Source organism: Ambystoma mexicanum, chromosome 1p (genome assembly GCF_040938575.1).
Source record: "Ambystoma mexicanum isolate Mex_15411 chromosome 1p, UKY_AmexF1_1, whole genome shotgun sequence".
Classification (NCBI taxonomy): domain Eukaryota; kingdom Metazoa; phylum Chordata; class Amphibia; order Caudata; family Ambystomatidae; genus Ambystoma; species Ambystoma mexicanum.
The window spans coordinates 5,570,451-5,595,166 of NC_090921.1; the positions used below are offsets into that span (position 1 = coordinate 5,570,451).

General features: G+C 47.5%; 1 non-coding gene across 1 annotated transcript; it reads right to left on the bottom strand.

Moving 5' to 3' along the window:
• Nucleotides 1–8,788: 8,788 nt before the first annotated feature.
• TRNAN-GUU (transfer RNA asparagine (anticodon GUU)) lies at nucleotides 8,789–8,862 on the bottom strand. The gene has a single exon. It is a non-coding gene; the product is annotated as a tRNA-Asn (tRNA).
• Nucleotides 8,863–24,716: the final 15,854 nt, after the last annotated feature.

The following is a 24,716-nucleotide window of genomic DNA, read 5'->3' on the forward strand; positions in this document are numbered from 1 at the left end:
GTTTTCACAGGATTCGCAGCAACCTTTTTTGTAGGATAAACAGGCATTGAATGTGGATAGTAGAAACATTTTTGACCATCCTTCTTCTGCTTACCTCTCTGAAGAACTTCCTTTCGATGACATTCTGTTTTGCTAGGATTGCCCGAAACAGGGTTTGGAACCAACGCCTGTTCCCGTTAATCAGAAAGGTACCTACGTTGACATTTTAGTGAGAAATAGGAAACATCTATTCTTGATATATACAGGGGCACAGAAGTGTTCCATTGATCATTCACGGGTTCCAAACATTCCACTTTCAGCGCAAACCAATGTTTCTGAAGGGTTTTCTGGCACACCAGTTGTTTGTCCGGTTTCTTCGCCGGTACCTATTTCTTTGGGTCCCTTTACAGACCATTCTCCATTCCTTTTGACTATCAATTGTGGAGAGAATATGTTGGGGTTGAATCTGTTGAAGGAATTAAATGCGGTAATTCACTGTTCTCCTGATGGAGTGCGTTTGACGATTTCACCACAGCAACTTTCTGTCTCGCAATTCTTGACCAGACCTTTGCCGCCAGAATTTAGGGAGGTTCCGGAGTGTTTATGGGCTATTGATGATAATGATGTTGGTGTTGTACAAATTGAACCTGTTAAAATTGTCTTGAAACATGGAATAAAACTGCCACTTATTCCACAGTATAAGATCTCGGTTGATGGTGAACAAGCTTTGAAAGGCATCATCTCCGATTTCGTGCATCGAGGGGTGATTGAGGAAATTGCAGGTAGTTTGTGCAAAAGACCGATTTTGCCCGTGTCCAAAAAAGGCGATAATGCAATTTTCTTTTCGTTTCATAATTGATCTACGTGCCATCAATAAGATCGTTGCTCCACAATTTCCAATTGTGCATGAAGTGACGACAATATTAACTGTGATTCCGGCTTCAGCTACTCATTTTAGTGTTGTGGATCTAAAGAATGATTTCTTTAGTATTCCTATACACAAAGACAGTAGATACTTGTTCGCGCTCACCTTAGGGGAACGTTCGTTTACCTTCACACGTGCGCCGCAAGGTTACACAGAAAGTCCCAACATCTATAGTAGGGCTTTGAAAGAGCAGCTCGATACCCTTGAGTTGCCCTCTACTTGGACACTGCTTCAATATGTCGATGACTTGCTTTTGTGCTCGGCACTGGTTTTGGGCACACCAAACTATGAAAAGGACTTTGTGTTGTATGTGCATGAATGTGACGGATGTGCTTTGGCTGTGTTAACGCAGGAACATGGAGGGAAGAATAGGCCGTGTGGTTACTTTTGTTCCGCCCTTGATCCTGTAGCATGCACTTTGCCAAGATGTTTGCGAGCTGTCGCTGCTGCTGCTGCGTCTGTAAAACAGAGCGAGGGAATGGTCCTAGGCCATCCTTTAACCCTAATGGTACCTCACTCTGTAGATGTTCTACTGAACAGAACTCAAGCGCAACACCTCACCTCTGCATGGTTAACAAGATATGAATTGATCTTGTTTGTGCCACACATGCAAATTAAGAGGTGTTGTGTCCTTAATCCTGCTGAACTTTTACCTTTCCCGCAAGGTACTGCTTGCAGTATCGAAGAGTCACATGACTGCCTTTACACCACTGAACAAGAGACAAAGGGTAGAATTGATCTGAAAGATACTCCTTTCAACAATCTACAAGGGGAGCTGTTTTGCGACGACTCCTGCTTCAAACTCCTGGATGGTACATCCACAGCTGCTTATGCAATCATTACATTGAGCACAGTCGTGGAAACTAAGAGAATCACGCATAATTCCACGCAGGCCGCAAAGATTATAGCATTGACCCGAGCGTGTGAACTTTCTGAAGGGCTTATAGTGAACATATATGCTGACAGTCAATATACCTTTGGGGTGGCTCACAACTTTGGGAGACTTTGGTCAGAAAGATGGTTCTTGACTTCACATGGTACAAAAATCCAGCATGTCTCCTTGATAGTACGGCTACTCTCAGCGCTTGCACTCCCTACTCAGCTAGCTATCATAAAATGTGCAGCGCATCAGAAGATTGCAGATGATGTAGGAAAAGGGAACGCTTTTGCTGATCAGATAGCCAAACAGACTGCCACTGATCTCTCTTCAGACATGTATACTTCAAGGGAAGCCACAAATGCCTGTACTATGGATGAGGGTATTGATTCCGTAAGGGATAGCCAAGCTGATGCCACGTTAGAAGAGCCCAAGAAGTGGGCTGAGGGCTTGGGGAAACTTGATGATGATGGGTGTTGGGTGGACAGAGTTGAAGGAAAATGACTACTTCCTGACGCCTACATTATGATGATGGTTGTCATGGCTCATGGTCCCACACACATATGCGCTCGTAAAAATCACTAAGATGTTGCAAGAAGTATGGGTAAGTGACAAAATCTCTAAAGTAGCAGAACTCTTTGTCCAATGTATGATTTGTCTCCAGCCTAATGTGGGAAAGGGCACATCAACTCCTAGGGGTAGTTTTGGCCCACCTTCTGTCCCCTTCAAGGTCACCCATTTTGATTTTATTGAGATGGAGCGTTGCAATAATTTTAAATATGTGTTAGTTGTCATCTGTGCTTTTAGCAAATGGGTCGAGGCTTTTCCTGTTAAAGATGCTACAGCCATGACCACTGCAAAGACTATGTTAAAGGAGTACTTCCCGAGATTTGGGTTGCCAAGAGTCATCTGGTCAGATAATGGTCCACATTTTATCGCTGCTGTAATTCTGCATATATGTGCGGGATTACAGATCGATAAACGGTTCCATTCAGCCAGACACGCTCAGAGTGCTGGACTAGTGGAAAGACACAACGGCATCATCAAAAACAATCTTGCTAAGACGTCTGCCGGCACCAAACTAAAATGGCCGGACGACTTACCGATCGTGTTGTTATCCATGCGAACAACCTCTCAAACTACGACTGGGCTCTCTCCCTTTGAGGTGGTTATGGCGAGGCCTGCTAATATTTGGAATATTCCGAAGTGTCGTTCTTTGCGAAATGTTGAAAATGTACTTCTCTCTGACTATTGCAGCCAGTTGACTGAAAACTTGTATTTGATTTATCACCAGGTGCGAGAGGCTTTACCTGTACGATATGAGGGTCCCGGTCACAGCATAAGACCTGGGGAGTGGATTCTCGTGAAATCCTTTGAGCAATCTTCTTGCCTCGCACCTCGTTGGTGGGGCCCCTTCAAGTCCTACTGGTCACAAACACTGCGGTGTGGGTGGCAGGCCGGAAGAAATGGATTAATGCGTCGCACACCAAGAGGATTCCACATCCAGTGCCACACGATACAGAAGAAGCAGAACCCCTTACCTATGCTGTAACCAACAATCACGAAACAGCAACTAGCATCGAGAGTATATCGGAGACTCTCCCTGATCCAGTGAGGTCTGGGGAAATAGCTATTTCATCTCCACACTCTCCGACCATTTTGTTTCTAGGAAAAGTCCCTAATTGTGTTTCTGACCTTGCTTCCGCTCATTCACCACTTCCAGTGGGAAGTGACGACACGTTGTTTACAGATCAATCAGTACCAGGGATCGCAAGGTATGATCTGCATCCAAGGAAATAGACTTACTGCACGGTTCGGCTGTGCGATCGAGGAAAATCATCGAAGGGCTTGTCTTTTTTGGCCTGAATAATTGTTCGTAAGGGGATTCTGTTGGCTAGGGTTTGTGGAAGGACTAAGAAGAAGCTCGGCCTGGAGGATGCTAGTAAAATAACACTGGTACGTTCGTTTGAAGATTACAATGCCTGCTACCACTTCTGCTCGTACCGGACTGATAGGAGAACGTGTGACCAGCTGTGAAAATGGACAATCTGTTACATGGGCCCCAAAAACGTACTGCTGTCTTGTGATAATGTTAATTGGTTTTACAATAGTCAATGTCTTAGGTTTCTGGTATCTAGAAGAAATACATCCGCTTGAGAATTTTTTTCCGACTGAACATGTACCTACTGTTTCTACTCTTTTCGTGCATCTGCACACTCTATCTCCTAGAGACTCTCAGCACAGACAGAGATATAATAATACATTATTACTTATCATGAATGCTACACACGCCATTTTCAACAAATCTAATGGTTGGGTCTGCTCACATTTACCGCAACATGGGGATAAGGGGCTAGGTCGGTATATTCATCCTTTACCTTTGACAACTGCATGCTATGCTTCTCTTAGAGCACTATTCTTTGGTCGCTGGAACGATAGCATCTCAGGGAACTTTGAGGGAACTAATCTGAACCAGTTTGAAAAATGTGTTCTGACTCCCTTGGGATGCTCGCTCTTTGCAAATAGGAGTAAGCTTAATATTGCTTCTTTTAGGCCTTCTGATAGACTGTCCCGTCCTTTTCAATCTTTGATCTCTTTCAAGATGGCTCCTATAGGCAATATTGATGCCACGCCTCCTTCCTATATTGTCAATCATAGCCCCGATTCAGTTTCTTTCTGCATACAAAGGAATGGTACTCGGTCAATGGGTGATTTATAGGCTGCGCCAACATTGCGAATTTGACTAGTGAAGACAGACCTTTGTATGTAGGCGAACCTGTCTACTTTGTTTGCGGTAATGTAGCATTTCCATGGGTGCCCAGGGATTGGCAGGGAACTTGTTATTGAGGGATTCTGTTACCCAGGGTATTCATAGCCAGTACTGTAGAAATTTCAAAGGCTCGTCCACGGCGGGACGAGAATGGTGACACTTCAGCACAAGTTCTGGGTGATGTAGCTGAGTCCTAATAATGAACCCTGAAGATATAAGGAGACTAGCGAGAGTACTGGAGAGGACCATCAACCGGACCACTGACATACTCTATAATATGACTCTAGAACAGAAAGCAATAAGGTTAGTAGCACTTCAGAACCGGATGGCATTAGATGTCATCCTGGCTGAATGTGGTGGGGTATGTAAATTAGTGGGGTCCGCCTGCTGTGTTTTCGTGCCATATTCCTCCTTAACTATCTTCAAAGCAATACAGAATCTGCATGTCCTAAGTTCAGAAGTGCATGTTCCCGAGGGAAACTGGGATTTTAGCGCTTGGTTCTGGGACTTCTTGTGATCTTGGGGATGGAAACTACTTTCTGTCTTGCTGATTATTTTAGGTATTCTGTTGTTTCTTTGCTGTTGTATACAATGTCTCCCTGGTATGTGTTCGATGCTAGGAGGATGTGTGCACAGGCAATGGGTACATTAGGACACAAGGTATACACCCCAGAGAAAAACTCCAATGAATACGTGCTAAAAGAAATAGCTGATCTTATAGCAATTGACATTTCCGATAGTGATTCAGGGTGTATGGACATTGAGACGTGGAGTTACTCGTAAAGTGACTAGAAGTAGTTTAGGGCCTGGCTTAGGCCAAAAGGAGGGTTTGTTAGACAGGAAAGCATATCGTGCCTCCTTTATTGTATATATTGGCCTAAGCCCAGTCGCTCTGCGAAGAAATCCGCGTTGCAAGGTTCTGACCTTAGATCGATTTAGCCGCCATTTTAGGCTCATCCGCCATTTTGATTCTCACTCCAAAGTCACCCTGTGTTCTAAAATGGTGGACAGTGTTCTTCTGCTTGTAACATGGCCGTCTCGACCTCTGTACACGAGTTGCTGCATAAACTGCCCGTATGCCAAATGTTAGGGTCATGTAATGAGACCTTGTCCTTCGTTGACCTGTAGATTGAGGATCACCTGTGCCAACGAAACTAATCCGTGAGCATATATTAAGCACAATGTTGTTTAAATACGAAATGTGAACCCTTGTTGAACTGCATTGTATGAAATATGTACCAAGGCTTAATGTTGAATCCAAAGACACACTGTTGCTATTGTAAACTATTGGAGTATGTATTAAGGATAATCCATAAATGTATAGATGCATAAATTAGGAACAAACTCGGCATGAACTCCTAGCCCGAGAAATGGTTAACCTGCAAGTGGGCTGGACATCATGATAAGAATTTTATAAAAACCACAAACATTCTGATGTACAGTCCCACTCACTTCACACACCGACCAGGGCTGGTATTCGCTGTGTTGTACTGAGGGCCTGATAGCTATCTGATACTCTGTCCTTTGAAAACTGTTCAGTTTTAAAATAAAGATCTGTGTATCTTTGTAAGCCCGAGTTGGTGTATTTCCTTTTGGGGTACTCAGCCTCGATATTCTCTTTTTGCTTTTACAGAACAACCTAGAAGTAAAGAGTGCAGACAAAGGCAGAGGTACAGTAATGAAACAAACAGTGTAATGGACAGGGAACAGTAAGCAAGGGTGGTGACAACAATAGGTCAGGGAGCACAACTTACTGTGCCACAGAGCACCTGTCCTCACCCCAGCACTGGAGAAGTTGACGTTGGTATTGCCTAATGATTAACAGGATGACCTGTTGGGACAGAGGGAGAAAACACATGTTGGCGCATGCTTACCTGTTGTCCAAGCAGGGGTTCGGGCCCTGGGTCCTCCTGGTCTGAACAGGCCCTAATAGGAATTGCCCTTTTCTTCGTCTGCCCTTCGCTTCGGACGCACGGGTGTGAGACGCCCTTGATCTAAGAGTTAAGAGTAGAAAGGCAGCGGCACAGCTAAGAAGGTGGGCGGGGCTTAGGCCATGTGACAGAGATCAACTTGCACCTGTTTACCAACTGCAAAGGAAAAGCGACTGGGGGGGCTGCTTAAGTAGCCAAAAAGAGCAGCAAAGCAGGAAGGCACCAACCATGGCATGGCATGTTTTACTACAATCATGGGTGAAGCCATCTTGATTAACGTTTTTACGTGGAATTCTTGCCTACAATGGTGATTTTAGTAGGGGTGTTTTTTTTACAGTGGCATTGCATGTTTTACTGGCCTTTTGACAATGCCAACCTGATGAGTGTTCTTACATGGGAGTGGGGGAATACTACATTGGGACAGCCAGCATGGATGATTTCTTTCATGTGTATTGCATGCTTTATTGTCATTCTGGACAAAGTCAACATGATTATTATTCTTTCGTGGAATACCGGCCTACATATAAGCAGACAGTATCAACGTTCTTATTTTAGTGGTATGGCATATTTTACTGGCCTTGTAATTGTAATTGTCTTTTCCTCATTTGTAGGGTCTCAATTCGCTTTGTGGTTGGAATGCCCTCGGGGACTGGAGTACATGTATGGAGATTCTAAGAGTTAAGTTTAAGATGCATGTGTGCATTCTGACAGGTAAAGGACTTTAGTGGGTTGGCTGGGCCCCAATAAGCAGCCCTGTGGTCAGGCACGTCGGTGGGTGTGGTTGGTGGATTAGGATAGATGCTAGTGCAGGAGATTTGATGTGTGCCAAGCTTGACCGAATTTATTTTTCGTAGGCTGTCGCTGCATACTAATGACAGAGGTGTTGAGGTATGTCAGGGGTTTCAGTGTGGACGGCTATGCGGGCAGCTAGAGTCGATTTGAATAACTATAGCCGCATTCCAGAGTACATTTCCTTAGGTCTTGCAGGATGGTAGAGAGGTCCTGCAAGTGCATCCTTGGTGGAGTTACCATACTACCTTTGTGGAGGACCTGGCTGGTGCCTTTCTTTGAGTGCAATAGGAATACATTAAGTAGACATTGCCACCTATGGCCGAGATCAATAGTATCATTCCCGTCCCGATAGCAAGAACCATCTAAATGTATCTTAGTGTGCCTCTGTTCCTACCCCCACAGCTATTAACGTGCTTTCCATGCCCAATAGCCCTGGTTGAACTGGGGCATTTCCTCACAACCCCCAGTGCGACATATGGGTTTAGCGTTCTGTGTGCTTGGGTAGGCCCCTTGATAATTAGGTAGGGACCTCCAGCTGAGTGCACAAACCTTAGCTGTCCCCTGTTAAAACTGATTCTGCTACTCTTGCTATCTCTAGTGGTCCGTCTGAATGAGCATTCTGTTCCTGCATCTTTAAGATGCCACATCCAAGGTGCATCAGATTTGCCAGAGTTGTTTAGAGGCTAGATTTCGCCGGTTATAGAGCTGGTGGATTCAGGCATGAGCGCGTTAGGGTTTGGGAGAATACGGTGAAGTATGATAATCTGTGGGGGCGTGCAAGTATCTCATGGTATGCCGCTACGGACCCTGCCGGCATCTGTCGTGGTTTGAAAGAGTAGGTGTTTAGTTGTGTCTGGGCCAGCACTTGTGTGTGTCTGGGGCAGGAACAGAGTGTACGTTTCTCATGGTCTGCCACTGCGAACGCTGCAGCATTCGCGGTGGTTGGAAGTAGGTGTACAGTTGGGCCTGGGCCAGTTTGTGTAATCACAGTGGCAGTTTGAGAGTTTCAAGAGGTGGAGGGAAAAAGACAAGTTTTGAGGGCCTTTCCGAATGCGAGGTGATTGTCAATTATGCGGATATGGAGGGGGATAGAACTCCTGATGGTGGGAGCTTGGACGGAGAAGGAGGATCCACCCAGTACTGCTTGTCAATTCGGCAGTAACAACAGATACAATAAAAACAGGACTTTGCAGGGTCCACAGACAGATATTCTGTGGTTTTCACCACCACAAAGTATAGACTGAATTGCATAAATCAAAAACAGTTACACGTTTCGTGAAAGTGCATTATGTCAACAGTGCTTAACAACTTGACTAAATGCATGAGCCAAGCTGGTATGCAGTCCACTATTTCTTTCACACATACTCGAGGTGCGGAGCCCAGCGCAACCTTTCAGGAATGCATTCGTAATTTGAAAAGGAAGAGATTACTATGAAGAGTATTGTTCGCAAATGCATTTCTGACGTCTGCTTCAACAGCTGCAAATATACTACTAAAAAAGAAAAAAAACGAACCGTCCCTGGGTGGGCTTGAACCACCAACCTTTCGGTTAACAGCCGAACGCGCTAACCGATTGCGCCACAGAGACTGCTGGACACGTGTATATCACATACTCCTGGTGAAGCTGAGCAGGAGAGCTGAGCACTCTTATACCTGATAAAAGCTATCATGGAACATTTACAGTCAAGCGATGAGCCACGAAATATTTCGCCAATTTTTTGGAAAAGGATTTTGAGGGCAGCTCAAAGCAGAAGTATAGAGTACCAGTAATATGTGCTGGCCAGTTTCCAATCACACTGCTCTAGCATATATAATTGATATAATGTATTTAGCATTTTATAAAAATATAACCTCAGTAATACATCCCACATTGTCAACTACTTTATATTTTCCCCACCTCCCTCTTCCGTGTCCCAGTACTTATCTTTGAGGGCCAAGCTGCCCTGACAATAACCTTTTTTTCACTTTCCATTGATACTCTCAGCTTTCCAGAGGTATAATACCACCTCTATCCCACAATCCTTTAAAAAAGCTTTACTGTCCTTCAGCTGGGAACTAACGGGGAGCAGTATGGCGTTCCTCTCTCTCATCTCTCTGCTGCAGAACCTTTGGAAGCAAAGATTTGGAGCCCTCTCTGCGGGACAGAGGGAGGTGAGGAAGAGGAAGGCACCTACCTATCAGACATTCTCACTTGCTAGAAAATGTGTCAGGGTAGGAAAATCTGACAGCAAGGCCTTGCCATTTTCTCCTTCCCATCAGAAATTCCCACCTGCGGGAACAGTTGAGGAATCCAGAGATAGGAACATTTGACATGGTGTAACGTCGAAAAATGCTCATCTTCGGGCAGCCGTGATCTCATCTGGAAGGTTGCTGCACAGCGTTAGTTCGGGCAGCAGCAGCAGAGTGAAGCAGCCAGTCGGATCCTCACAGTCAGCACGAAGGCGAAGGTCAGAGGGGCACAATGCTTCCCTCGAATAGCCCCCGAGGAGACTGTCAAGAAAGGCACATAAGAGGGGACGCTGGTGGGCGAGGGATCGAGAAGCGCGGAGCTGGTATTTTGTCCAAAATTAATTGAAAAGTGGCCAAAACTATTTGAATATGCCCGTCGAAAAATGCTTCCCTGTCAATCCATTACTGCGCATGCGCGCACACACTGCGCATGCACAGTAAGCAGGCAAAGCATTTTTCGACACAAAGCAAAATTCGACGTTACAAGGGCAGGAAAATGACAGCATGGTTTATGTCACTTTCTTCTTTGCATCAGGACATCTTACGGCTGAAAGAATCACATTGAGACATGGGGAGGGGGCTCCTGGGCTGTATACATCCCTACGAATGTGCCTAAGAACATCGGTTTCAGCTGAAGCAAAGACATGGGAGGGGCTTCAAGCTATTGTGAGGGAGCGACAGGCATGCCCAGAGACATAACCAATGGCCTACCTTTGCTGAAAATACTGGGGGTGTAGGGCGGGCATAACGCCCAAATGAAAGGGGCTCCTGCCAAATGAGTGGGACAAAATGGTGTGCCACAAAAGTACAGAGTGACAAGCAGCCTTGCCCCCTTCTCCCCCGCTCAAATGACGCCCATGGACATAACTCCACGTGGATGAAGAACTTCCCAGAGCGGACTCAATGCGTTTGTGCCCTAGCAGCTATTATTTGTCAGTGATCCCATGCACACACCTGTTCCCCTTACACTTTCCAGCTGCAGCTCTGACGTTAGGAGATGGTTTAATAGATTAGAGGTAGGGAGCAAGGATAAAGCTCAGGGACTTGCACAATGTAACTCTACGGGTCTGTACACTTACAGCCAGTATGTATCGGCCAAGTTCCGTTTTTAAGGCTTCTTGAGCCTGTCGTGCCCTGTCTGGCCGTAACTGCCAGGATGTCTGGAGGAAATGCTGCAAATACGTATGCAGAACAAGCCTTCTGTATCCATTTAGGAGTGTGGAAGGCTAGTGAGAAGGATCTTTAATCTATATGATGCGTGCCTAAGCACAGGTCCATGGGAAGCATAGTCTCCTTTTCCGTGTCCCAAATGGAGTATGCCGACCCTTTCCTAGGCGCTGTGCCCAAAATGCGGTACGCCACCATGGTTTGGTTGCCCCCCTTCGCCTGGGCCGTCCCTCCCAGGTTCAACATGGACCTTTTCTCTCCACCACCTCTCTCTCCACATGTGGTGTTCCCGAGGGCTCTTACTTCTCACCCTGGCTCTTCAATGTCTACTTGGACTTTTTGGCCCACCGTATCACTACCTTCTCCTCTCACTTTCAGGGTTATGCGGATGACACTCAGATCTCATTCAGGCTACCCTCAGCCTCCTCTACTCTGTCGCTCCTTCCTGACTGTCTATCTGTGAATCAGGGGTAGTGCACCTCCAACGATCTCTGCCTTAATGCCAGTAGGACTGAGATCCTCCTCATTAGGACCCCTACTCGCGCTTTCCCTCTCTCACTCTGGCCGCCCTCCTTGGGCCCTCTTCCTCTGCCTTCCTGTGAGGCCAAAAACCTTGGTGTCATCTTCGACTGCACTCTCTCCTTCTTTCCTCACATCACAGACCTTGCCAAGAAGGCCCACTACTAGCTGCACCTCCTCAGAGGTATTCTTCCTTTCCTCACTTTCCCCAGAAGCTCACTGTCTCCAGAGCCCTGGTTCTCTCTAGGCAGGACTACTGCAACAGCCTCTTTCTCAATCTGCCTTCCTCTTTCCGCCCTCTGCAACTAATCCAGAACAGGACTGCGAGACTTGTCCTTGGCCTCAAGCACAGGGACCGTATCTGTCCTACACTGAAGTCTCCCCCGGAAGCTGCAAGGATCAAGTTCAAGACCGTCTGCATTTTCCACAAGGTTTTCTGGGGCTGAGGCCCGCACTACATCCAACTCTCCCTTCCTAAACACCTTCCTTCTTGAGCCCTTCTCTCAGCTACCTCCAACTCTCTGAGGGTTAGACGCAGAGATTGGGGGGTAGAGCTCTCTCCTCTACAGGTGCCTTCCTCTAGAATGGCCTCCCTACCCTTCTGAAATTTGAGCCGGACCACCTAAAGTTCAGGAAGCAGCTCAAGACCTTCCTTTTTGCTTCTGCTTTCTCTCTCTCTGTCTCCCCTGCTGACCAACCTGCATGCTGTGCTGACTGGTTGCCTGGCTACCCTCCGAGTCTCACGGGTACCAGGCTCCCCTTGACCAGTAGCCCCTGCACTGCCTCCACGGCTACAAGACACTAAGTGGCTGTATCTCGGACCCTACAGTTCCCTGCCTCCTATTTATTTATTTATATTTATAAAGCACACAAAGCGGCCCTCGGGCATCGTGGCGCTGTTACATTACGGCTTACTTAGTTGCATGAGGGAAACAGTCTGGACAGTGTGAACCGACAAAGACAGTTAACATTGCAAAGATAATTAGATGGTGTTTGGCCTAGTGGTTCCATGGTTACAGGGGAACCGGGTCAACAGTACAAGGGCAATTACATGATGTTAGCAAAGCGTAAAAGTACTTGGGCTACAGGGGAAACAGGTTCTCAGCACTGCTGCCCTGATTGGACTTCCCCCTTGCCTACCCCTAGCAATTACCCTCTCCCACCTCCCTGCACTTTTGCGTATCACACTAGCACAATCTGAATAACACAAGGCCTAGTAAGATAATTTGTTTTGTCCTCCCTCTATCTTCCCTCACTTGTCATGTCACACCTAGAAACACTTGTGTACCGGCGCCTTATAAATGACTCATCATATCATATCATTTGATACCCTAATATTCTTTAGGTTATTATAATTTGTTTCCCAACTTGGCCATTGAAAGAGACAGTACCATGCTGAGTCACTGCAGCTGCCAGCCTAACCTGTTGCAGGTGTTTACGCTCTGATGGTTTAATATGGCCTGTTTGAAGTATGTGGGCTGTATCAGCAGCGGTCCACAGTGCCCAGCTCTACCAGGACACCCGGGGCCTCCTTGTGCCCTTAATGCAAATCTCAGCAGCATTTCTTGTGCCAGAATAGGCTTGTTGAAGAAGCAATGTGGGGTAGTTTGAGCGGCTCTGCACTTTTCTGTGCCATGTGGTGAACACTGAGATTTCTTTTTCCAGGGCATCTTTGTCCAGCGACTGTCAGCTGTTTCTCAATACCTTCCACCAGTAGAGATGTGGGCAAACATTTCACAACGCCTGGGTAGTATGTTGCAAGTACTCATTGAGCCTGTGTCAGGGTGGTGCTGGTAGTCACATGTCTGGGCAGGATACTTCAGGTAGTCTCACCATCGCTAGGGCAAGTTGCTAGACTGGCTTGGTTTAGCCAGCCAGGACATGCTTTCTTACAGTGGCATGGCATTTCTTACTGTCAAATCCAACAGGATTAAGTTCTTGTAGGGTAATTCTTAACTCTGCCCACATATAGCCCGAATGTACATGTACGGGCGCAGCCAGCATGAAATTGTGTTTTATACTTGCATATATTTCTTCCCCACTTGGAATTTAGGAAAACTACAAGTACCAGAATTCTAAGCTAAAACAGCACTTTTGCACACAGCCCTGGAAAACTTTAGAGCTCTGCTCTGTAATGCAGTATTAAATATAATTGTTCTTTTATTTGAACAAGTTTTAATACGGGGACGGGGCGCAAGCCAAGATTCAAATCAGGGTTGCTATGCATTGTCTTGCTTGCAAGACAAACGTGCTGCCCCTGAGCTATCCTCCCCGCCTTGAAGTGCAGCATTTCAATATGTGTACCAAGTGCAGCATGAAATGTATATGTGCAAGTGTCTAAGTGGGGGGTGGAGGGGCGTCTGACACTTTGCCTAGGGTTCAACATTCCTTTCACCGGCCCTGCACCACTGCCATACACCTAGAAGAATTTTAATACCTGTGATGTGACATCACTCAACTACATTGAGGCAAATGACAACTGTCTGCACTATTTCAACAAATCACCCTTCTTGTGGGTTGAAAGGTTAGCGTTCAACCAAGAATGAACTCCAGTGTAACTGTCTCCAATGAGGCCCTGCGCAGCCATACCTGTGACCTCCCCTATCCCATGGACCTCGTCTTTGCTAACTTGCCCTCCATTAGGTACTGCAACAGTTCAGCCTAACTGGCCCTCAAGACCCAAAGATGCATTCTATCATTGGAGGACCACACACAGGTAACCCCTCCTGGTCTGCTGCTGCCTCACTGCCTCAGGACTCAGCCATGATTTCATACCCACTAACTTCATCTTCCTTTCTTCCATGGGCTGCAGACTCTACCATGAGGCTCAAGAGTGGCAGTTCCAGCTGCCTCCCATTTGGCTCCCGCTGCCGCCAGATATCATGCACAATATGTACAAGCACATGTCCCTCCTGTGGATCCCATTCTACAGCCACAGGTCATGTACGCTCATCCAACTATAACTCTCATGCATCAGTCACTCAATCTGCCACCATCTTTCAAATGTACATTGATAAAGAGCATTCACCAGTGGTGGCTCGTACATAATAGGCGACAGAGCAACAACCAGCCAACCATTATGCAGAGCCAGGGCAAAACCCAAAGCAAAAGAATGTTTCTCTTTATATTTTGCTGCCCTCCATCATGCATACGCATTGGGCCATGGCAGTAGTGTTTTGCTTCCCCAGCCTTGTATGGACCATTTAGCATGCAAGGGTGTGTATGCATAAATCAATTTATGTGTGGGGTTGTGTCTGTGTTAGTGCGCGTTTGAATGAGAGTGCAGTGGGAATGTTGTCTATGGGTTCGCGTGTCGATGTGAGAGATGTGTATGTTGCATGAGTGTCTGAATTGGTATGAATATGTGCATGTGGGTCAGGGATTGTAGCTCCAATGGGAAGACATTGGAGCAGCCAGTATGCACATTTTATTATATAGGCATGGCATTGTTTACTGTCATTATGGGCAAAGCCAACTCAATGAGTGTTCTTACGTGGCAGCAGACTACACTAGGGCAGCCAGCATGGATAATTTCTTACAGTGATATGATATGATAAGGCATTTATAAAGCGCCTATACACAAGTGTTTCTAGGAATGACAAGACAAAGAGGGGGAAACAGAAGGAGGACAAACAACGATCTTAATAGGCCTTGTGTCATTCAGATGGGGAAGAGGAGAGGGGAGACGTGCCGGGGGGGAGGTGAGGAGAACTGCAGGTGACTCAATAAGTGCTGCCAGAGGGTGGCTCTTAAGTGCAAAGAGAAGGGACTGTAGGGGTATAGATACAGACTCTTAAATGCTGAGGGAGCCCTGAGGCAGTGCAAGGGTGACTAAAGATGCAGGAGCCTGGGCCCGTGTTCAGGGGCGGCCAGGAGACCAATGTGTGGAGCTATCAGGGACCTTAGCAAGGGAGATGAAGAGAGAAAGCGGAAGCGAAAAGGAAGATATTGTGTTGCTTCCGGAACCAGAGGTGGTTCTGCTCATATTTTAGAGAGGCAGGGAGACTTACAGAGGGAGGCCCCAGCCGGGAATAGAGATCTGCCCCCCATTCTCTCTTTGGAAAAGCATCTGAAGCTCAGAGAATTGGAGGTGGATGAGCAGAGAGCTCGAGAAGGAAGATGTTTAGGAAGAGAAAATTGGAGGTAGTGTGGTCCCAGGCCCCAGAAAGCCTTGTGGATGTTGCAAAGGGTCTTGAATGTGATCTTTGCAGCCACAGGGAGGGAGTGCAGAGATTGTCGAGCTGGAGAGATATGATCCCTGCGCTTGATGTCAGGGACATTTCTCGTAGTCCTGTTCTGGATGAGTTGTAAATGTCGAAGAGTAGAGGCTGGCAGATTTAGAAAGAGGCTGTTGCAATAGTCCAGCCTGGAGAGGACCAGGGCTCTAGAGACGGTGAGTTTCTGGGGGAAAGTGAGAAAAGGTAGAATACCTCTGAGGTGGTGCAGCTGAAAGTGTGACATTTTTAGAGATGATGGAGATGTGAGGAGAGAAGGACAGGGTGGAGTCGAAGATGACGCCAAGGTTCTTAGCCACACAGGACGGAGCAGGAAGAGGGCCCAGTGTGGGCGACCAGAGAGACAGAGAGAGGAAAGGAGGGAGCAGGTGTCCCGATGATGAGGATCTCAGTCTTACTTGTATTAAGCAGAGATTCTTGGCAGCATATCATTCCTGAATTGAATCCAGGCAGTCTATTATGATAGAAGGAGCAGAGGCGGCTGAGGGGAGCCTAAAGGAGGGCTGGGTGTCAACCGCATACCACTGAAAGTTAGAACAGAATGTAGCGATGCAGTGAGCCAGGGGTAACAGGTAGTGGTTGAATAGTCAGGGAGCAAGTTTAGACCCCTGATGAATGCCACAGGCAGAGAGAGAGAGAGAGATAGAAGAGAGGAAAGGCCCCAGTTGGACCTAGGAGGGTCGGTCAGTGGCAAAGGGTATCAGGTAATTATGTCACCATGAAATAAGTCGTCAGGTTGGTGACTTTAAAAATTAAATGCATTCATGACACACTCTCCAGGCTATCCAGCACTTTGCCCAAATATTCTAGGACTGGAGGTAATAATATATAATTATGCCCCTCCTAGAATATTTGGGGAAAGAATTTTGGTAGCCAGGAAAAAGTCACCATAACCTGACGACGTTTTCATGGCGACATTATTACATGGAACCTGGGAAAGGAGGTAGGGCCTGACCAGTGATACCCAGGTTGTCATGGAGGCGATTGAGCAGGATGGCATGGGGGACCATGTCAAAAGCAGAAGATAGATCAAGGAGAAGAGGACAGAAGGAAGATTAGAGTCAAGATTAGAGAGCAAGTCTTCAGGGGTGTTCAGGAGAGCTGTTTCCGTGCACCTGGCAGCTCTGAAGCCAGACTCGTGGTCATGGAGACCATTAACAGATTCAGTATACAGATTAAGCTCGGAAAAGGGCAGCTTTTCCATCAGTTTGCCCAGGAAAGGAGTGATGGAGATCGGGCAATAGTTAACCAGAGAGGAAGTATCAGCAGAGGGCTTCTTAAGAAGTGGTGCATAAGGGAGTACTTAAGGTGGGGGGAGGTTCCAGTGGCAATGGAGTGATTGCAGAAATTGTCCAAGGCTGGAGCCAGGGTGTCAGTGTGGTCCTTGATGGTTCTGGATGAGCAGGCGAGAACCTGCTTTGAGGAGATTTTCATAGATCAGATTTGTCTATTAACATTGTCAGAGGTGAATAGGGGAAAGAAGGAGAAAGGAGGAGGCATAGCAGCCGAAGACGGGCTAGGGGTGGCACAGGAGGAGGAAGAGGAGGTAGAGAGAGAGTGGACAGTATGTCCTAAGTTTTAGTGGTGAAAAGAGATGCCAGGGACGTGCAGAGGGCCTGGAAGGGAACAGGAGAGGTGGAGACTACAGCATGGTTGGCCAGCTCCTGGTAGATTTTGAAAAGTTCAGCCGAGTTGGTAGATATTGCAGAGATGCAGGCTTGGATGTATGCTCTCTTCTTAGAGAGGACATAGAGTCTGTACTGCCTTTGGAGCAGTCAGAAGGCCAGTTTGTCAGAGGGTGTGCCTGATGCCCTCCACTTCCTCTAAGCTGCCCCACACTTCCGTTTAAGGGTGGCGAGGTCGGAATCGCACCAAGAGTGGGCTTCAAGCGGATGCACATGACGGTGCAAGGACGTCAAGAGTGTTAGAGATAGAGAGATGAAGGTTAGAGAGGGCTATGTCAGAGTGTGAGGCAGCCAAATGTGTAAGAGGAGGATAGAAAATAGCTGCAAAAGCCTCCACTGACACACGCTTCATGGGTCGGATGACCAAGAATGTAGTTGGCAGCGCTGGGGATGGCTTGACCAGAGAGGTAGAGAGAGAGAGCTGGGAGGAGAGGAGAGGAGAACGTGGTTTCTCCAAGAGAGAGGAGTGGTGAGAGGGTTAGAGAGGTGGAGGTCTGAGGATATCAGAACATCCAGGGCGTGCCCTGCAGAGTGAGTCAGGCCAGAGGGAAGAATAGAGAGAGAGAGACGCAGAGGTTTGCGAAAGAGCCCAGAAGAGGGGTTTGTGGCACCCAGGTGGATGTTTAGGTCTGAGAGGAAGAGAAGTTGAGGAAAGGAGGGAGAAGGAACGATCAGCCCACTCAGAGAGGAAGAGGGCGACCTGGCCAGGTGGCTTGTAAATGGTGGCCACAGTGAGAGAGAAGCCAGGAGAGATAGAGTGCCTGTAGCCAGGCATTCAAAGGAGGAGTAGCCCTGCGTAGTAATGATAGAAGCAGGGATCCACTCTGGGAAAATCCAGGCTACACTCCTGCCGGGATGGTTAGTTCAGGGTTCAGAGAGGATCTTGTAGCCATCAGGAAGGAGAGTGTCAAAACTTGTGACAGAGCTGGCCGTGAACCAAGTCTCGGTGATACTGAGTACATCCAAATGAAGCTCTACCAGGAGATGGCAGATGACTGTCATGATCCCTGCTTCCAAGGGGTCAGGACTTGCCCCACGACCTTGGAAGCAGGCCCATAACTCTGATCCCAGGAACCAGCCAGTCCCGATTGGGACCTTTTGGACCTTGTCCTGGCGTCCGTGGCGCCAGGCTCATGATGGTGACCGGTCCCGGCACTGGAAGCGCCGGGCTCATATCTCATATTAGCTAAGAGTGCTTGGTGGACCTACCTGTAGCAGACCATGCTGCTTACTTACCAGCTAACTGGTCTCCTGATCCTTCTCTGCCTGGGACTACTTTTCTGTCTGGGTGGAGCAGGAGCCACTCCCTGGAAGAAGAACACAGGAACTCTTCTAGAAATCTGGAACTCTTTTCTTACCTGGGTGGGGCCGTGGAAGAAGACGCCTAAGCACTACAGAAGGCTATTTAAACCACACCCGATTGGTTTCACGTGCTTCGCGTTATTCTGCATCTGCAGCAGGACGCTCACCGTGTCAGCTCCAGGAAACCTCCAGCTCCAGATCCTGTGAATACGAAATAACCTGCCGGGATCCAACCTTCAGTCTTCTTCAGTATTCTGCAGCTCCTGCAAGACAAGGGCACAGGTTAGGCTAAAGCAAAGGCAGCGAATCTACTTACCTAATCCAGCGGCAGCATCCGAAGCGCCTTTTTCTGCCTTTCTCTTCCGGCATCCGACATCTGCAAAGAGAAAGAACATCGGTCAGGAATATTTAACTACAGAGCCTGCTTACCTGTGTTATGCCCATACCAACTCAGCTCGCGCTGTATTCCGGCACCTGCAAGGCAAGATACTTCGGTTAGTAACGCTTAGTTACAAGACTGCTCACCTGTGTTACGTTTGCTTCCAATCTGTTCGCGTGGCTCCTCGGCACCTGCAAAGACAAAAGAGACATTATGGTGCATTCTACAGCGCTAGAATAGTCTTTCTACTTACGTGCCATTAGAAGGATAATCTTCATCGCCACAGCATCTAAAAAGGGAAAAGACATAGACTTTAAAGACTTAAGACTTTTGAAAGAGAAGAGAACAATCTAAAAGGAACTTTAGTACTTACAAGGCACGCTCGTGCATTAACGGCGTCTTCGCTCTCAGCAAATCCTTTGCTATCAAGAGGCAGAGCTCGCATCCAGTGAAGCAACTGGACCCAGCGCCCCTGCACAAGACGCAGGATGGAGAGCCCGGCAATTACCTATATAAGACATCTCACTCTTCAGCTTAAACTGTCGGTAGGAAGGGGGCCCAGTCCGGGAGCAAAACGAACCCTGCGCCTAACACTGAAGACGGTATCCTCGCCAGATCAAGACCTGCGCCTCCGGGGGAACCAGGTGAGCGTTACAGAACGCGAAGCCTTACCACATAATTCCCGCCCAGGCGCAATGGAAACCTCATACACAGACCAGTTGGCCCAATTACTCGGGGAGTTGAGGGCGGAAGTACACGCTGCACGTCAGGAAACAAATGCCCTAAGGAGGGAGTTAGTGGTCTCCAAAGAGCGAACAGACGATTTGGCTAGACAATTGCTGCAAGCCCAATCTGAACAAACTCCTCTACCAACCCCAAGTGGGGGCCACGATCCTCCAGCTTCCTCGAATCCGGTGCAAATCAATCTACCAGGAAATATACCTTTGGCTCCGCCCGAACGCTTTTCAGGTGATCCGAAAAGGTTTGCTGTGTTCTTCAATCAATGTCGCTTGCACTTTTTATGCAGACCCGCCGCTTTTCCAACGGACCAGGCTAAAGTGGCCTTCGTGCTCTCTTATCTCAGTGGCAGTGCCGCAGATTGGTCTGTTCCTTTAGTGTCTCAAGATGACCCCATTCTCCATAACTTCCAGGACTTCCAAGCCAGTATGGAGAAACTGTTCGCAAGGCACTATCAGGGACAGGCCTTGGACAATGAACTTCTTTCACTACGACAGGGCAATCAAGATCTTCTGACTTATATTGCATCATTTAACAGACTAGTGGTGGAAACCGGATGGCCGGAGGATAAGAGGATCACACTGTTTTACAGAGGTCTGCGTGGGGAATTAAAAGACGTTCTGGCTCAAGTGGTAAATCCTCCACAAGACTGTTCCGAATATATCGATCTGGTAGTGCAATTGGATCATCGTCTACAGAATCGGAAAGCCGATCGATCCAGATTTGAAACCCGTCCTTTTTCAAGGCCACAAAGTTCTACGAAAGGAACTGATTCTGTGGAACCCATGCAAATAGGGGGTGTAAAAGGACCTTTAACCCAAAAGGAGAGAGAAAGGAGGAGACAACTGCAATTATGCCTCTATTGCGGAAACTCAGGGCACTTTCTTCGAGATTGTCCAGTGAAGCCCAAGAAGAAGATAGTAGGGGCGTCTGATAAAGGTACCGAGAATTCTGAGCCGGGAAACGACCTCGCCCGGCAAGTGTAGAGGTCCGCTTGCCGAGCGTTAAAACCAGTTCTTTGACCTCGCATTTCATCATGCCCATGGTCCTCGTGAGTCCTGAACAACCTAATCGTATGCATGCCATTAAAGCATACATTGATAGTGGCGCAATCGGGAATTATTTGGACTGTGAACTGGCCGCCAGGATGAATCTATCTCTTTGTCCAAAGACGGTGAAAGACGTCATTACCACCGTGGATGGGACGGAAATAGCTTCCGGACCCGTAACTCACACCACCATGGAAGTAACGTTAGTAAGCCAAGATGGGCATCAAGAGAAGATCGTGTTTGATGTGATCAAGGCCCCGCAGTTTCAAGTCATCTTGGGAGTTCCTTGGTTGGAGAAACACAATCCTCAAATTGATTGGCGAGCAAAGACAATCCGGTTTCCAGAATGCGCTTCTACCTGCTACCCTCAGCCCTCCACCAAACTAGCTGCAACTGTTTCTGAGAGTCCACAACTGCCTCCTGAATACCAGGAATTCCAAGATGTCTTTCGGAAAGACCAAGCTAATTCTTTGCCTCCCCACAGATCATACGACTGTCAGATAGACCTGATTCCCGGATCCACTCCTCCGTGCAGTCGGATTTATGCCCTTACTGAACCTGAAAATCGCCACCTAAGGCAATATTTGGACCAGTACCTGGCTAATGGATTCATCCGTCCTTCGAAGACCCCGGCCTCCTCAGCTCTGTTCTTCGTACCAAAAAAGGAGGGAGACTTAAGAACGTGTATAGACTACCGTGCCCTGAACCAGATTAAAATCAAGAACAGGTATCCATTGCCATTGATCCCAGAACTACTTGACCAAGTCAAAAACGCCTGCATATATACTAAGTTGGACCTCAGAGGAGCCTACCATTTGGTGCGAATAAAGGAGGGCGATGAATGGAAGACGGCCTTTCGTACCAAGTATGGACTGTTCGAGTATCAAGTGATGCCTTTCGGGTTGTGTAACGCACCGGCCGCATTCCAGTTCTTTATGAATGACGTGCTCCGTGAACTCATTGATGTGTGTGTAGTTGTATATATTGACGACATTCTGGTTTATTCGTCTTCTGAGGCAGAACACCAAAAACACGTCACCGCAGTACTGGAGAGGCTCCGCAAACACAAACTTTTTGCAAAATTAGAGAAATGCGTCTTTCATGTCACTGAGGTCGAATTTTTGGGATTTATTTTGTCACCTAACGGAGTTCACATGGACTCGAGGAAAGTAGACGCAATCATCAAGTGGCCCTCACCAACATCTGTAAAAGGGGTTCAAAGTATGTTGGGCTTCGCCAACTTCTATCGCAGGTTTATTCCAGACTTCTCTCGGGTAGTCCAACCCATTACAGCTCTCCTCAGAAAAAACAAACGTTTTGAATGGTCTACCGAGGCAGAACAAGCCTTCCAGGAGCTAAAGACTAAATTTACCTCCGCCCCGATTTTAAAACATCCCCGCCCGGAACTACCTTACATCGTCGAGACCGATGCCTCCAGCCTTGCTATGGGAGCAGTGCTTTCACAAAGTGATCCAGAAACCAACCAGTTGCACCCCGTGGCGTTTTGGTCTCGCAAATTATCAGCCCCAGAAATCAATTACACCATTACCGATAAGGAACTGTTGGCTATTAAGTCCGCCTTTAAGGCCTGGCGGCATTATCTCCTAGGAGCCCGACACACGGTCACTGTCATTACTGACCATCGTAATCTACAGTATCTTAAATCAGCCAAAGCTCAATCCTCCAGACAACTTTGCTGGGCATTATTTTTTGCCGAATTTGATTTTATAATCACCTACCGACCAGGCAATAAGAATGGTAAAGTGGATGCCCTCTCTCGAATTGGAGTAGATGACCACATGGTTAACCCTGAGCTCGTACCTATTATTCCTGAACAAAGAATCCTGGGTCTGATCGGCATGCAATCCATTGAAGAAATTGAAGCCCAGGTGAAACAACTTGTAACTCCAACAGACATACAAAAATGGCAGCTTCAGGGGGAAGACTTCACAGTAAAGAACGACTTATTATACTTCAAGGAACGACTTTATCTACCCTGTACCAGCTTACAAAATCAAGTCATCTCTTGTTATCACGACTCCTTAATGGAAGAACACCCCGGTATGGCCAAGACCTCGGAAAATGTCAAGCGTCACTTTTGGTGGCCATCTTGGAGAAAAGACATCAGAAACTTTGTCATGTCCTGTGGAGTGTGCGCCCAGAACAAGAGTCCTAAGGAAAAACCAGCAGGCCTCTTACAACCAATTGAAATCCCACCTCATCCCTGGCATACCCTTTCCATGGACTTTATCACCGACTTACCTCCCTGTTCCGGATACAATACAATCCTGGTAATCGTAGACTTATTATCAAAAATGGCACATTTCATCCAACTAAAGGGGTTACCGTCAGCAGCAATCCTGGCTCGAGAATTTCTTGAAAACATCGTTCGGTTGCATGGCTTTCCTTCCGTTTTAATCTCAGACAGAGGAAGTCAATTCATCTCCCACTTCTGGCGGAGTTGCTGTCGGTTGGCTCAAATTGATGTGAGGCTTTCCACCAGTCACCACCCACAAACCGATGGTCAGACCGAAAGGACCAATCAGACTTTGGAACAGTACCTACGCTGCATGCTGCAACAGACAGGAGGAACTTGGAAGGACATCCTTTGGATAGCCGAGTACGCTTATAATAACTCAGTCCACTCTGGAACCGGAAAGACCCCGTTTTTTCTTTTGTATGGTAATCATCCTCGAACCTCTAACCTGGATCCACCTCAGGATCTTGGAACACCAGCAGTTGACCACCTACATTCAACCATCACCCAAGCCTTCAAGGAAGCTACTACCCACCTTCAAAGGGCCAAGGAACAATACAAGAAAGGAGCAGATCGACATCGAAAGGAAGCCCCTCAATACCAAATAGGAGATCAAGTCTGGTTATCCACCAAATATTTACCCCTAAAGGGACCACGCACCTTTAACCCAAGATACCTAGGACCCTACTCTGTCACTGCCATAATAAATCCAGTAGCGGTCAAGTTGGATTTACCCCCTCGCATGAAAATGCACCCAGTCTTCCATGTTTCACTACTAAAACCTGTTCAACCAGAAACCCGACTGACTAAATCTCCTGAACCTATCCTAGTCGACGGAGAACTTGAGTTTGAAATCAAAAATATCCTGGATTCCAAGATCTCCAAATCAAAACTACACTACCTGATTGACTGGAAAGGCTACGGCCCCCAAGAAAGATCTTGGGAACCTGCAGAACATGTACATGCACCCCGACTAATCAAGAAATTTCATCGGACATTTCCTAACAAACCAAGACCTCCGGAGAAGTCAACCTTGGGAGGGGCCTTGAGGGGGGGTGCTGTCATGATCCCTGCTTCCAAGGGGTCAGGACTTGCCCCACGACCTTGGAAGCAGGCCCATAACTCTGATCCCAGGAACCAGCCAGTCCTGATTGGGACCTTTTGGACCTTGTCCTGGCGTCAGTGGCGCCAGGCTCATGATGGTGACCGGTCCCGGCACTGGAAGCGCCGGGCTCATATCTCATATTAGGTAAGAGTGCTTGGTGGACCTACCTGTAGCAGACCATGCTGCTTACGTACCAGCTAACTGGTCTCCTGATCCTTCTCTGCCTGGGACTACTTTTCTGTCTGGGTGGAGCAGGAGCCACTCCCTGGAAGAAGAACACAGGAACTCTTCTAGAAATCTGGAACTCTTTTCTTACCTGGGTGGGGCCGTGGAAGAAGACGCCTAAGCACTACAGAAGGCTATTTAAACCACACCCGATTGGTTTCACGTGCTTCGCGTTATTCTGCATCTGCAGCAGGACGCTCACCGTGTCAGCTCCAGGAAACCTCCAGCTCCAGATCCTGTGAATACGAAATAACCTGCCGGGATCCAACCTTCAGTCTTCTTCAGTATTCTGCAGCTCCTGCAAGACAAGGGCACAGGTTAGGCTAAAGCAAAGGCAGCGAATCTACTTACCTAATCCAGCGGCAGCATCCGAAGCGCCTTTTTCTGCCTTTCTCTTCCGGCATCCGACATCTGCAAAGAGAAAGAACATCGGTCAGGAATATTTAACTACAGAGCCTGCTTACCTGTGTTACGCCCATACCAACTCAGCTCGCGCTGCATTCCGGCACCTGCAAGGCAAGATACTTCGGTTAGTAATGCTTAGTTACAAGA